The following is a 15762-nucleotide window of genomic DNA, read 5'->3' as shown; positions in this document are numbered from 1 at the left end:
GGCAAAGGGTGATAAGCAGCAGACATCCTTGACTGAGTGTCTGTTGGACACGAAATCAGGCAGTGGGTGATTAACAGCATACATCCCTGACTGGGTTTCTGTTGGACACTAGAGCAGCAGAGAGTGATAAACAGCATACACTTCTGACTGATGGTCTGTTGGGCACTAGATCAGGCATAGGGTGATAAATAGCAGACACTCCTGACTGGGTGTCTGTTGGACAGGCAGAGGGCGACAGGCAGCCTGCACCCCTGACCGGGTGTGGTTTTTGTACACTAGATCAGGCACAGGGTGATAGACAGAAGGGACCCAAGACTGGTTTTCTGTTGGACACTAGATCAAAGAGAGGGCGACAGACAGCATTCATTCCTTACTGACTGTCTGTTGTACACTAGATCAGGCAGAGGGTAAAAACAGCATACACGCCTGACTGGGTGTGTGTTGTACACTACAACAGGCAGATGCTGATAAACAGCATACATATCTGATTGGGTTTCTGTTGTACACTAGATTAGGCAAAGGGTGATAAACAGCATACACTCCTGTCTAGGTGTCTGTTGTACACTAGATCAGGCAGCTGGTGATAAACAGCAGACACCCCTGACTGGGTGTCTTTTGGACACTAGATTAGGCAGAGGGTAAAAAAGCATACAACCCTGACTGGCTGTCTTTTGGACTCTAGAACAAGCCGAGGGTGATAATCAGCATACACCCCTGGCTGGGTGTGTGTTGGACACTAGATCAGGCAGAGGGTGATAAACAGCATACACCCCTGACTGTGTGTCTGTTGTACACTAGATCAGGCAGAGGGTGATAAAAAACTTACACCACTGACTGGGTGTGTGTTGGACACTAGATCAGGAAGAGGTTGATAAACAGCATACACCCCTGACTGGGGGTCTGTTGGACACTAGATCAGGAAAAGGGTGATAAGCAGCATACACCCTTGACTGAGTGTGTGTTGGACACGAAATCATGCAGTGGGTAATTAACAGCATACATCTCTGACTGGGTGTCTGTTAGACACTAGATCAAGCAGCAGGTGATAAACAGCATACACCTCTGACTGTGTGTCTGTTGGACACTACATTAGGCAGAGGGTGATAAACAGCATACATCCCTGAGTGGTAGTCTGTTGGACACTAGAACAGGAAGAGGGTGATAAACAGCATACATCCCTGAGTGGTAGTCTGTTGGACACTAGAACAGGAAGAGGGTGATAAACAGCATACACCCCTGACTGGGTGTCTGTTGGACACTAGATCAGGCAGAGGGTGATAAAAAACTTACACCACTGACTGGGTGTGTGTTTGACACTAGATCAGGAAGAGGGTGATAAACAGCGTACACCCCTGAGTGGGTGTCTGTTGTACACTAGAATAGGCAGAGGGTGATAAACAGCATACACCCTTGACTGAGTGTCTGTTGGACACGAAATCAGGCAGAGGGTGATAAACAGCATACACCTCTGACTGGGTGTCTGTTGGACACTAGATCACACAGAGGGTGATAAACAGCATACAACCCTGACTGGGTGTCTCTTGGATACTAGATCAGGCAGATGGAGATAAAGAGCAGATACCCCTGGCTGGGTGTCTGTTGTGCACTAGATCAGACAGAGGGTGGTTAACAGAATACACCCATACAGGGTGTCTGTTGGACACCAGATCAGCAGAGGTGATAAACAGCATACACCCCTAACTGGGTGTCTCTTGGACACTAGATCCAGGAGAGGGTGATTAACTGCATACAACCTTGACTGGGTGTCTGTTGGATACTAGATCAGGCAGAGGGTGATAATCAGCATACACTCCTGACTGGGTGTCTGTTGTACACTAGAACAGGTAGAGGGTGATAAACAGCATACAACCCTTACTGGGTGTTTGTTGGACACTAGATCATGCAGAGGGTGATAAACAGCATTCACCTCTGACTGGGTGTCTGTTGGACACTAGATCACACAGAGGGTGATAAACAGCATACAACCCTGACTGGGTGTCTCTTGGATACTAGATCAGGCAGATGGAGATAAAGAGCAGACACCCCTGGCTGGGTGTCTGTTGTGCACTAGATCAGACAGAGGGTGTTAAACAGAATACACCCATACAGGGTGTCTGTTGGACACCAGATCAGCAGAGGTGATAAACAGCATACACCCCTAACTGGGTGTCTCTTGGACACTAGATCCAGGAGAGGGTGATTAACTGCATACAACCTTGACTGGGTGTCTGTTGGATACTAGATCAGGCAGAGGGTGATAATCAGCATACACTCCTGACTGGGTGTCTGTTGTACACTAGAACAGGTAGAGGGTGATAAACAGCATACAACCCTTACTGGGTGTTTGTTGGACACTAGATCATGCAGAGGGTGATAAACAGCATTCACCTCTGACTGGGTGTCTGTTGGTCACTAGATCACACAGAGGGTGATAAACGGCATACACCCCTGACTGGGTGTCTGTTGAACACTAGATCAGGCAGAGGGTGATAAACAGCATTCACCTCTGACTGGGTGTCTGTTGGTCACTAGATCACACAGAGGGTGATAAACGGCATACACCCCTGACTGGGTGTCTGTTGAACACTAGATCAGGCAGAGGGTGATAAACAGCATACACCCTCCCCTGGGTGTCTGTTGGACACTAGGTCAGGCTGAGTTTGATAAACAGCATACACCCCTGACTGGGTGGTTGTTATATACTGGAACAGGCAGTGGGTGACAAACAGCACTCACCCCTGCCCACCAAACAGACGTACTGTACACAATGTAGCTCATACTACATATTTTGTGTGATGACTGCATGCAATGCACTGGCTCGTTAATCTGTGCTGCACGCACTCAACTGTCCCTGATGTCAGTTGTCCATTACCTCAGACAGTTTGTGATGTGTCCATTGTGAGGTTTGTTACTGTGCACAGGGCATGACTTGTAGTTAAAAATGGATCGTGACTGGTGTGGCTCTTCAAGCTCCCCAAGCAGATACGTTGTAAACAGTCTTCACGAGATGTAGCAGATTTCCATTTAATGTGTAATGAAGCAGAAAGTAACGTCTATAAAGCAGCGCAAACGTTCAGGGACCGCTTTTCCAACAGGTTTCATGTTAAATAGAAGAAACTTTTCTCTGTGCATACCAAATGACGAGGGAGGTTGCCCACAAGAGATATGTCCAAATACCAGATTTTGAGGAGATGGTGTTGGATCGTGTGGCCGACCATGTAGCAATAAACACCTGCCAAATTGCAAGGGTACAGCTGGAGAGCACTGGTGGAGTAGGTATTACACCCCTGTCATAAAGAACGTATGCAAACTCTGGGACCAGCTGATTTTGAGCTCCGCATTTATTTTTGTCAACGAATTTTGCACAGAACTGCTAGAGTACCGAATTTTGTATTGTTCACGTATGAGGCTACATTCACGAGTGACAGTGCATCCAACACATGGTTGGTTGGTTGATTTGGGGGAAGCGGCGAAACAGCGAGGTCATCGGTCCCATCGCATTAGGGAAAGATGGCGAAGGAAGTCGGTTGTGCCCTGTCAAAGAAACCAACCTGTCATTTGCCTGAAGTGATTAAGTGAAATCACGGAAAACCTGAATCGGGATGGCTGGACGTGGGTGTGAACTGTCATCCTCCTGAATGCGAGTCCAGTGAGGTAACCACTGCGCCACCTCACTCAGTCTCAACACTTGCAACAGCCTGGTCTGGTATGAGGACAGTCCCCACGCCATGCACATCGGTGTTCATCAGCAACGATTCACTGTCAACGTATGGGAGGGCATTGTCTGAGACCTTATTTGCTGCGTCCCCACTAGACTGCTCCAAGTTGCCTGCTGCTCCTGTGAGATGTGCTGCCACAGTCCTCAGAATCTGTACCCCTTGTTGTCTGAGAAAGAATGCCGGCGCACCAGCCCACTGTGATGTTAATCTCTTGCGAGCATCTGAACAACTTGTACCCTCATCGTTGGAATGGGAGGGGAGATGCTGTCCTGTGGGCAGTGCGATCACTGATTCTCACACCTCTGGACTCTTCCTTCTGGGGTTACGTCGAGATGTTGATGTATGAAACACCGTTAGAAACGGATGAAGAGCTGCTTGCTAGGGTCCAAGCTGCCTGTCTCCTGATACAACAGACACCAGGGATCTTTGAGAGAGCGCAGCGGAACTTGATGCGCCGTTGCCACGAAAGCACTGAAACTGGCGATCGTCACATTTAACATTTACTATGACCTACCTTGATGTTATGCGGTGACGCTCTGTAAGTCTCTAACAGTGCAGTTATGACCATTGGTTTTGTATGTCAATACAGTAGTAGTAGGACAAGGTTCGTGTCACCCCACTCTCCATTGTTGCCAAATTTATCCAAGATCACGGCGATGACGTCATCCAAGATAGCAGCATGTAGACTTGGCAACAGCGCATGACATTATCCAAGATGGCGATTTTTGGCGGGAACGTAGGCCAATTGGGCTATGTCCACTAACATAACGCTCGAGAAAAAATGGCGGGAAGTTTGAATTTTGGCGGGAAAATAGATCAATTGGGCTACATCCACTAACCTAAGCCTCCAGAAGAAAAAATGGCCTGAAGTTTTAATTCCAACACGATAATGGCGAGCTGGTCATTATTATTTATTATGATATAGGTACAAAAGGAGTTCACTACACTTTCAACTACTTAGTTTCAACTACTTTTCAAGGTCATCCATATTTTGCATTGAGGAAGTTGGTAATTCGATGACCTTGAAAAGAAGTTAAAACTAGGTAGTTGAAAGCATAGCGAACCCCTTTTCGTACAGAAATGATAATAAATGATAATAAATAATAATGACAAGTGCGCCATTATCGTGTTGGAATTCAAACTTCCCGCCGTTTTTACTTCTGGAGGCTTAGGTGAGTTGACGTAGCCCAATTAGCCTATTTACCCGCCAAAGTCCGCCATCTTGGATGACGTCATGCACTGTTGCCAAGTCTATACGCCGCCACTTTGGCCGCCTTCTTGAGTAAATTTGGCAGCAATGGAGAGTGGGGTGACACAAACCTTGTCCCACTACTTACAGTCATTTGTGGGCCCACTAGCAACTGTTTCAATTTCACCCTAAAGGTTTGAGATGCCCTGTATAGATTATCCGATCAAAAGTATGACAATACTTCCATGTAATGCGTAGCTGACCACCAGATGTCACGAAAGGCTGATGTGCCGGTATAAGAAGAGTGGGGAGTAGTGTTGTCAGTAACAGCAGAAAGGGTCACTCAGGAGAGCTAGAGACTTCACTGTGGACCAGTCACCTGAGTAACGTGCGTCTGTTACAGTGACACAGAGCGCATTCCGAGCTCACACTTTTTGACGTTACTGGTGGAAAATTCGCTTCTGCCAGACAGCCCGCAAGGGTTCAGGAGAAGCCACGCGTGAGACGTAGCTCACTTTATTCGTACACGGCATCTTGCAAACAATAGATACAGGTCACAGGTCGAATCGATATAAAGAAATATATGTCGAGATATATGAAGTCTTCACGGGTTGTCAGTCGAGTAGCATCGTCGTCTCATAGCAACGTTTCGGTGGAATGTGTCTGCATCATCTTCAGTCGAAGTGTCGGGATATCGTCGGTCGTGGGCTTATATCTCTGCTGGACCGTTCTCCACTTCCCGCTGTCGGCCAATCACGCCACGCGCCCGCGGAATCGCCCGATGCGCCTAGATCGGCCGGTGGTGAGGGGGGGGGGGGGGGGGGGGGAACATGCTCTGGGTTCGAGTCCCGGCGTCCATCTCTGTCAGCTCCCTCCGCGGCCCTCGGTGGAACGGAACGTTCTTCTCTGATTTTCCTGATTGCAGGCTCCCAGGCTGTGATGAGATGGTAGCCACTGTCGCGGGTGATTAGGTTGTCGTGTAACTGTATTTCTATGGACTCTTTGATTACTGAGTCCAAAATCCGTTAGTACTGCATATTTTCTTTGTGTCCTCGAAATCGAAGGTGTGCTTCTTGTCAATGCTATGTTCCGCCACAGCAGGTTTGTTGGTCTGACCCAAGCGGAGAGCGGTCCCGCAGAGATATAAGCCCGCGACCGACAATATCCCGACACTTCGACTGAAGATAGTGGAGACGCATTCCATCGAAACGTTGCTACGAGACGACGATACTACTCGGCTGATGACCTGTGGAGACTTCATATATGAAATTCGCCGAGAAAGCCTGCACTCGCATATATGTGCAGATATTTGAATGTATCCATGAATACTTGACTAATAGAATGTAGTACGTACATTATACTGGACAGAGAGTGCTGTCTAGTAACGGAAATATCACTCGGTGCGCCACAAGTGTGTCTGGCCCGTTAATGCTCTAAACCAGGGTGGGCACGAAATCTTAACTTTCAAATTCAAGGTTTTTTTTCAGGTTTTCCAGGTTAAAATAACGATTTTCCAGATTGTCACATACCTTACTTTTACCTAAATGTGGGGTAGCAAACACACTGTGCGAGAAATAACAAGTTACATACTTTTAAAATATATGTCATGCAAACTGAACCATTCGTGTACGATGTACGTCACAGCCTACAGTGCAATTGACTAAGTCGAGTTTGAACAGTTACAGAATACTGCTCATTATAATGTGACACGGCTGTATCCGAATTGCATTCATTTATACAACACTGTCTGTTCGTTTAAGCTAGAATTCTGATGATCATCTGATGGTTTAAACAGTCAATGCGTGACAGAAGCGGTAAAGGGCGGACGCACTCAAATACAATCATTTCTCATGAACTAATGACTGTAGAATGTTGCATTAAATCTTGAAAGAATACCTGAAGTTTCATCTCGAACTTTCTCCTTGAAGTTTTTCGCGGCAACAATAACCTAAAATTGGTTTCTTTACCAGAAAAATGTCATTGTATAATTCCATAACCAATATTTCGCAACAAATCGTATGTTACACATGCTGTTTTCTCAATTTGTTTACACGTATACACTACGCAATATGAAGTGACAGACAAGTGCCAGGCAATTTCTAAGGAAACGTTCTGGCGAGCCATAAATTGTTACGTGAAATAGAGCAGTTTAAATATTCATCAACAAAGCAGAATTCTGTCAAGATAAGCGATTAAGTGATGTCTGATGCATACACTACACGTAACATGCTTCCTAAGGTAACACACACACACACACACACACACACACACACACACACACACACACACACACACAGAGAGAGAGAGAGAGAGAGAGAGAGAGAGAGAGAGAGAGAGAGTGAGAGAGAGAAATAGAGAGATGACTGTCAATTTGTTTCCAAAATAATATTTGAAAACCTACTCCCCTTTGTATGATATACTGTATACTTTACTTTCAGGAAATGAATAACTATTTTTTTTCTTTCACTTTTTCCGTTTGTATTTTTTCCAATGATGATTTCAGAACATCCGTGTAGTCAAACAAGTTTTTGCCCTGTAAAACTCTGGCACCACATCAACGAATTTTAATGCCTCAGTGTGCGTAATAATACGTAGGTCTCTAACGGCGAATGTTGAAAGTTTAAGCGTTCTGGAATTTATTGCAGACTAAAAACAAAAAAAAAAAAAATTCAGGAACAACGGACGTGTAGGATTCGGCCTTACAGAGTGCCCGGCAGTAACACATGCGTTAACGGTACATGCTCAATGGTGCATTTTAAACGGAAACATTAATTTGTTCTGATTAAGGTGCATTTTTTTTGTTCTTCCACTTCCAATAAGACACTGAAATATACGCAGATGATCTGCAAACAACTTAACTGCGAGTTTGTTATACTTGTGTGACTTTATTTATATTGTTTTCTTTTTATCATTTTCAATAATATTTTATGAAATCACTTAACATATATACACGTCCACCTATATTTCACGAACATTAACAAATTCTGCTTTTGTCTCCATAAATAACAAGTTTTACTAACAAATAACTTGGAACATTTATAAAGTATTGTAATTTATAATGCATTGTGAATAACATGATCAAAAAACAGAAAAAAAATATTTAGATGAAAACTACTTTTTCAAATGTTCAATTTCTGCCGTAATTTTAGCTGTTTCGGCCAACATTTTTGCTTTTTAGATTTTAACATCTTAATTTTAGATTGCATTCTTTTTCTGGCAAATACCTGTTGTTGTTGTTTTTCAGTTTCACTTAGTTACTTCTTTTTACCATCTTTATACAATGAACTTGCATTACGCACATACAGAATTAAACTTCTGACGATTTTGAAATTGTCAACACCTTCAACATCATGGATCGCAGCATAAATATGTCTTTCAACAACAAGACTTTTTTCATTCAGGTTCTCAACAATACACTCAGAATTTTTTGAAAAACCTCGTTCCAAAATAGAATTTCTGGGCAAAAGTATTAAAATGATTTTGAGAAAAAAATACAAAGTCATAACTTTCTTCTGTGTCTATTTAATCACATCCATCCGAATTTTATCTAAAAGAGTGAAGCGTCTCTGTGAAGTCGTTTCATAAGACGCTTGTCGAATTCGGTACAACCTATTCATTTTACTACCTGCTTTTAGCTCAATTCATGAACTCTTCCAGAAAGACTGGGCACTCAAATAAGGCCTATTGATTATTATATGTGTTTTAATCTGTGTTTCAGTTTTGTTTTGTGGGAATCTCTGAAATGGTCATCGTCTGCTGGGAGCAGACGATGTTGCTTCTCGTTCAAAGGAGAGCACAGGATGACCAACTTAGATTTCCAATACCTGAACAGAGAGGTTTACCCATCTTAATCGAGGGCTATGTCGAAGGCTGTTTTTGTGTGTGAGGTTGGTGACGCAGGGCTACCCCTCTGGTAGCTTCCGCTGCACGAGGAGGTAGGGAATATGGAAAGAGAAAGGGGCACTCTTCGGTGAACGCTTTGTGAGTACGGATCGTAGCTCTTAAGGGGGGTTTCAGGTGATAGGAATCAGGATGAGTTAGGAAATCGCTATGTTTAACTGGTGAAATACTTAAGAACTTCAGCTTAACTGAAGCATGTGAAGCGAGTAATTTTTTGTAATGATTTTTAATCTTATATTTTGTGGAAATTGCTTTTGTCTTTGTGTGTCGATTTTGTGCCACGTGTTTGGTAATCAATGACCCTTCTGGTCCGCCACGGCACCGCAAGAGGCTTTATTTTAACAGTTTGCTTGTTTAATGAACTACAATTTCTGCAAGAATATCTGTTCTTTCGCGCGCTTTCTACAAACAGTTTGAGTCAGAATGCACCACGTGCTCTAGTTCGGCCGTTTGCAAGCACGCAGTTAGTATGTTAAGTAATTATCGCACAGCCTTGTGTATTGGTTAAACCTCTGTCCAGAACAGTGCATGCGTAGAATTGTAATGCAAATCTCACTGAGATATTTTTATGGTATTAATGCAAAGGAGATGATAGTATAATTGTCTCCCACCCCCGTCTCCTGTGTTTCTTCTTGCTGTAGTTAAATTGTGCTCTGTTTCATTCTCACGTAATTCTTACTTAAATATTTCGAGTCAGGCACCAGTTATGTGTAGCTAGGATGTGCAACCAAATATTTAGTTACAATAAATAATTTAAGTGAAAGATAAATTCTTTGGTGTCGATCTTACCCCCTTACTCTGACTTCCATTCCTGAATTAATCAAGTTGCTCCATGCACGACATGGAGTGCTATTTATCTGGCTGCTTAAAGAAATTTGCGTACTTGTAATTAAATTATTAAAGTAATTAAACTAACAATTTTCCAGCTCCGTTTTTTCTAAATGGTCAGGAAGGGCTTGGGGTGGTGGGGACCCAAAATTTTTAAATTTTTATCATTGTTTGTGTGAGAGAAACAGCTAGAAATGCTCGATGAGCAACGTCGTAAACATAGTAATACATTACAAGAGTTTAACTTCTTCGGAACGATCTCATTTCTCTTTGAATATGAGCATAGCAGCAAATATTGACAAATTCTTGTTTAACAAGATCTGCTTTTACGCCAGATAAACATCCACCAGAAAGGAGAATTTCAAGGCACAATGGCAATCTTTTATGGCCATTTCTTGATTAAATGCTACTGAAGGGACCGAACATGAAATGGCATGTGTAAGTTGATATTTCAGTGGTGATCTTTCAAGTAAATTTTGTACCATTGCAATAACACAAGAACGCAGTTCCTCAGTAAGTCTCGAGATATCAGCCGGCATCCTGAGTAGTAAAATCTAATGCAAAGCACTGCGCGGTTATCAGATTCTTCTTATCCTTCACGCACATCTTCATGAGGAACATGTCGTTTACCAAAATGTCTGATCTGGCAACTCGCTGCCTTAAACAGGTGGTAAAAGAACAAGAAAAGTTATTTATATCAGTCTGATAGTATTTTGTGTGGATAACTAATGCCGACACTGCGCCCTTCGGGAAAAGCGGCCACGCTGTTGGTCGGGAAAAGAGGCCGAGTTGTTCACCCCAGCGAGAGATGGTCACTTTCAAAAAACCACGCATGGATAACGGATGAAACTGACTTCTGAACCCATTGATATACAAGGCAATCATCCGACATTCTGTCTCACTGTGACATTTTTTTTTTGGAATTACTAAGGTATATTATTTAAAACCGTCTCTGTTCTCTTCTGTTTGGCCTAGTACAAAAGCCAGACTGAAAACGGTCTACTGCACCCGCTTGAAATACACTGCTGGCCGTTAAAATTGCTACACCACGAAGATGGCGTGCTCCAGACGCGAAATTTAACCGACAGGAAGAAGATGCTGTGATCTGCAAATGATTAGCTTTTCTGAGCATTCACACAAGCTTGGCGTCGGTGGCGACACCTACAACGTGCTGACATGAGGAAAGTTTCCAACCGATTTCTCATACATAAACAGCAGTTGACAGGCGTTGCCTGATGAAACGTTGTTGTGATGCCTCGTGTAAGGAGGAGAAATGCGTACCATCACGTTTCCGATTTTGTTAAAGGCCGGATTGTAGCCAATCGCGATTGCGGTTTATCGTATCGCGACATTGCTGCTCGCGTTGGTCGAGATCTAATGACTGTTAGCAGAATATGGAATCGCTGGGTTCACGAGGGTAATACGGAACGCCATGCTCGATCCCAACGGCCTCGTATCACTAGCAGTCGAGATGACAGGCATTTTATCCGCATGGCTGTAACGTATCCTGCAGCCACGTCTCGATCACAGAGTCAACAGATGGGGACGTTTGCAAGACAACAACCATCTGCACGAATAGTTCGACGACGTTTGCAGCAGCATGGACTATCAGCTCGGAGACCGTGGCTGCGTTTACCGTTGACGCTGCATCACAGACAGGAGCGCCAGCGATGGTGTACTCAACGACGAACCTGGGTGCACGAATGACAAAACGTCATTTTTTTTTCAGATGAATCCAGGTTCTGTTTACAGCATCACGATGGTGGCATCCGTGTTTGGCGACATCGCGGTGAACGCCCATTGGAAGCGTGTATTCGTCATCGCCATACTGACGTATCACCCGGCGTGATGGTATGGGGTGCCATTGGTTACACGTCTCGGTTACCTCTTGTTCGGATTGACGGCACTTTGAACAGTGGACGCTACATTTCAGATGTGTTACGACCCATGGCTGTACCCTTCATTCGATCCCTGCGAAACCCTACATTTCAGCAGGATAATGCACGACCGCATGTTGCAGGTCCTGTGCGGGCCTTTTTGGATACAGAAAATGGTCGACTGCTACCCTGGCCAGCACATTCCTCAGATCTGTTACCAATTGAAAACGTCTGGTCAATGGTGGCCGAGCAACTGGCTCGTCACAATACGCCAGTCACCACTCTTGATGAACTGTGGTATCGTTTTTGAAGCTGTAGCGGCAGCTGTATCTGTACACGCCATCCAAGCCCTGTTTGACTCAATGCCCATGCGTATCAAGGTCGTTATTACGGCCAGAGGTGGTTGTTCTGGGTACTCAATTCTCAGGATCTATGCACCCAAATTGCATGAGAATGTAATCACGTGTCAGTTGTAGTACAATATATTTGACAAATGAATACCCGTTTATCATCTGCATTTCTTCTTGGTGTAGCAATTTTAATGCTCAGTAGTGTAATTTCAGATACAAGGTCACCGATATGGCTACAAACTATTGCTGCAAATGAGAACAAGGAACATGGAATCCTGTTGCGATGGCACAGGTCGCAGTGTCCGCTTACGTACCCAAAATTGTCACTACGTAAGTACGTCTGTATTTTTCTCCCTCGCGTATTCCGTCAGATTATATCTGTCCTTTTACCAAGAGTGGATGGCATGAAAAGAGGGTTGCGATTTTTACCAGACGATCCCTTGAAAGGTTTAGTGGTTGGATATTGGATTTCGGAATTAGTGATTGTAATGAAATTGAGCTCAAATGGAGGATCAGATATAAAGAAGCATCTTAGTTACGCAACGGTGTGCGTGGGGCTGGCTGTAAGACCTGTAATCCTATTGCGAAAATATTAGCAGCTCTGCCATTGCCTGTTTAACGAAGTGATGTCGTGACCGTGTTATTTGGAACTGAAATAATGACAGAATAATTTGAAGGCATCAAACTAAACGTTCGAGAAGACGAGGTTCTTATATATTTCGCCTGTGCAATTTCCACTAGTAGCATTGACAACTTCTGCTGGCCAAATGAGTCTCTTTTTTATCGGCATATGGCGATAATCCCACAGACAATCTAAAGTTGTAATGAGAAAAATGGATAATGGTTTAATGTAGTGATAATTAAAGTTAAGTAAATTATTAGAATAACTGACTGAATTAAGTTAAATATATTTTATGATATTTACGTAAATGTTACACATTACAAAATGGTTACCGCGCCTGTAGTGGAAAAGACGTCTAGTCGTAACTAGAGGTAAAACAGACAACTCGTGAAAGCGAGGGAGGCGTAAAACAGTTATTCATTTATTTAAATTCGGAAATTCGTGGTACGATCTTATGGGACCAAACTACTGAGGTCATCTGTCGCTAAGCTTACACAGAACTTAATCTAACTTAAACTAACTTACGCTAAGGACAACACACACACCCATGCCCGAGGGAGATCTCGAACCTCCGACGGGGGGAGCTGCGTGGACCGTGACAAGACGCCTGAGACCGCGCGGCTTTTATTTAAACAAAATACATGACAGAGAGTAGTTCTTAAACACAGCTCATTGCTACTTTATCGATACGGGGCATGACATGAGCCTGCAGAAAAATACATGTAGTTCCAATACTTTATTTTTCTTTGTACTCCGTCTTCAGACCACAAGTGGCCCATCGGAATCATCCGACCGCCGTGTCATCCTCAGGTCAGGATTCGGACAGGAGGGGCGTGTGGTCAGCACACCGCTCTCCCGGTCGTTATGATGGTTTTCTTTGACCGGAGCCGCTACTATTCGGTCGAGTAGCTACTCACTCAGTTGACATCACGAGTCTGAGTCCACCCCGAAAAATGGCAACAGCCCATTGCGGCCCGGATGGTCACCCATCCAAGTGCCGACCACGGCCGACAGCGCTTAACTTCGGTGATCTCACGGGAACCGGTGTATCCACTGCGGCAAGGGCGTTGCCTTATTTTTCTGAGTTACAAATATTTGGTACAATACCTCATAATGTTGTTGTTGTGGTCTTCAGTCCTGAGACTGGCTTGATGCACCTCTCCATGCTACTCTATTCTGTGCAAGCTTCTTCATCTCCCAGTACCTACAGCAACCTACATCCTTCTGAATCTCTTTAGTATATTCATGTCTTGGTCTCCCTCTACGATTTTTACCCTCCGCACTTCCCCCCAAAGCGAAATTGATGCTTCGTTGATGCCTCAGAACCTGTACTACCAACCGATCCCTTCTTATAGTGAAGCTGTGTCACAAATTCCTCTTCCCTACAATTCTGTTCTGTACCTCCTCATTAGTTACGTGATCTACCCATCTAATGTTTAGAATTCTTCTGTAGCACCACATTTTGAAAGCTTCTATTCTCTTCTTGTCTAAACTATTTATCGTCCATGTTTCACTTTCATAGATATAAATACTTTCAGAAAAAGCTTCCTGACACTCGTAACTCTATAGTCGATACTAACAAATTTCTGTTGTCCAGGAATGCTTTCCTCGCCATTGCGTCTTCATTTTATATCCTCTATGCTTCGACGATCATCAGTTTTTTGGTGCCCAAATAGCAGACCTCATCTACTACTTTAAGTGTCTCATTTCCTAATCAAATTCCCTCAGCATCATCTGATTTAATTCGACTACGTTCCATTATCCTAGTTTTGCTTTTGTTGATGTTCATCTTACACCTTGCTTTCAAGACTCTGTCCATTCCTTTACTCCCAATATGAACATTCAAAATATGTAAGTGGTAAGCTTCTATCAATAAGCATGGTTCGGGGAGTACTGAATTCCTCGTTGAGTGGCCATTTTAGACCCCGCCTATCATCCCCAGATACCCTTTCTTACGCGATCCGAGATCTCACTATGCAATACCAGTGTTAGCTCTTAAACAACAAAGTTTCACGATCACTGCTGTACACTGTCTCATTAAAAGTATTCGGACTTCCCTACGTAATGCGGAACTGACCACTAGATGTCACTACAGACGGATCCGCCAGTCGAACAGAAATGTGTGAGAACTGTGTCCTCGGTAGAGGATCTGTAACAGCAGAGTGGGTCGTTCAGGGTGAGCTCAGGGACTAGACACTGGATCTCACCTGAGCAACACATCTACCAACGGCGTCTCAACCCTTCTAAAGCTGCCCAAGTCTACTGTTGGTGATTATGAAGCGGAAATGCGAAGGAACAACCACACCTAAGCCGAGACCAGGCAGAATTCGCCGAGTGAATTCAGCAGAAGTAATCACTGCAGAGTTCCAAAGTGCTACCAGGAGTCCAGCTATCACAGTCACTTTCCGTAGGGAGTTAAAACGAATGGACTGCAGGGGTGGAACAGCTTCTCATGAGTCAATGCCACTGTACACCTGTGGCAGCCCGATGGACGGGTTTGGATTTAATAAATGACTGGAGAATGTTACCCACCATGTGTAGCGACAACACGGAGGTACGGAGTAGGTGGTTTTAAGGTACAGAATGGTTTTTCGTGGGTAGATTGTGGTTTACTTATCGTGCTTAAAGAAACGCCAAACGTGCAAGACTGTGAACGCACCTTGCTGCTTTCTGTACCGCGTGCAGTAGAGGAACAGATCGGGGATGATGGCTGTGTCAGCGAGGTAATACACCCCACTATAAAGCGGCGTCTGTCAGGCAGTCGTTTGCGATCGTTCCTCTTATAAACTCTGTTAACTCTTTTATTTAATTTAAACACCATTGTCACTATTTTTTGGAAGGAAACAATATTGAGGAAGCGAAATACGTGAGGAGAGGTGGAATCTTTGTAGAACATTCTCACTGATACTGACAATTTGTTATGATGATTAATGGCTCACAGTCAAATTACATGATCTGACGCTGAATCAGCAAAATGAAATTACAGTCCCTAATGATCACGTTTGAATTACAAATTTCAAGAAAGAAAACTAGCATAATGAACTCAAGAACAGGGACACGAAAAACTGGAAACACTGACTAATTGTGCACTAATCATATAACAAATCCGGGTGTGACTCAGTAAGGGAAAAGAAACAGTTCATTCACTATCGTTGTAGCTACGTGTATGAATCAGAAAGTTCACAAAGTAGAGGCTTTACACTAAAGTAATTAAATGCATAGTCATAAAACCCATCGAGCAATGTTCTTTGATGTGGGCTTCATTCTGCGCAGCATT

The 15762-nt window shown here is 43.8% G+C and overlaps 1 pseudogene; it reads right to left on the bottom strand.

The window, feature by feature from the left end:
• Positions 1 to 13439: 13439 nt before the first annotated feature.
• On the bottom strand, positions 13440 to 13557 carry LOC126292361 (5S ribosomal RNA; annotated as a pseudogene).
• Between the last annotated feature and the right edge of the window lie 2205 nt (positions 13558 to 15762).

This window comes from Schistocerca gregaria, chromosome 9 (genome assembly GCF_023897955.1).
Source record: "Schistocerca gregaria isolate iqSchGreg1 chromosome 9, iqSchGreg1.2, whole genome shotgun sequence".
Lineage (NCBI taxonomy): Eukaryota > Metazoa > Arthropoda > Insecta > Orthoptera > Acrididae > Schistocerca > Schistocerca gregaria.
The sequence above is the reverse complement of the archived record's forward strand: the minus strand, read 5'-3'. Positions and strand labels throughout refer to the sequence as shown.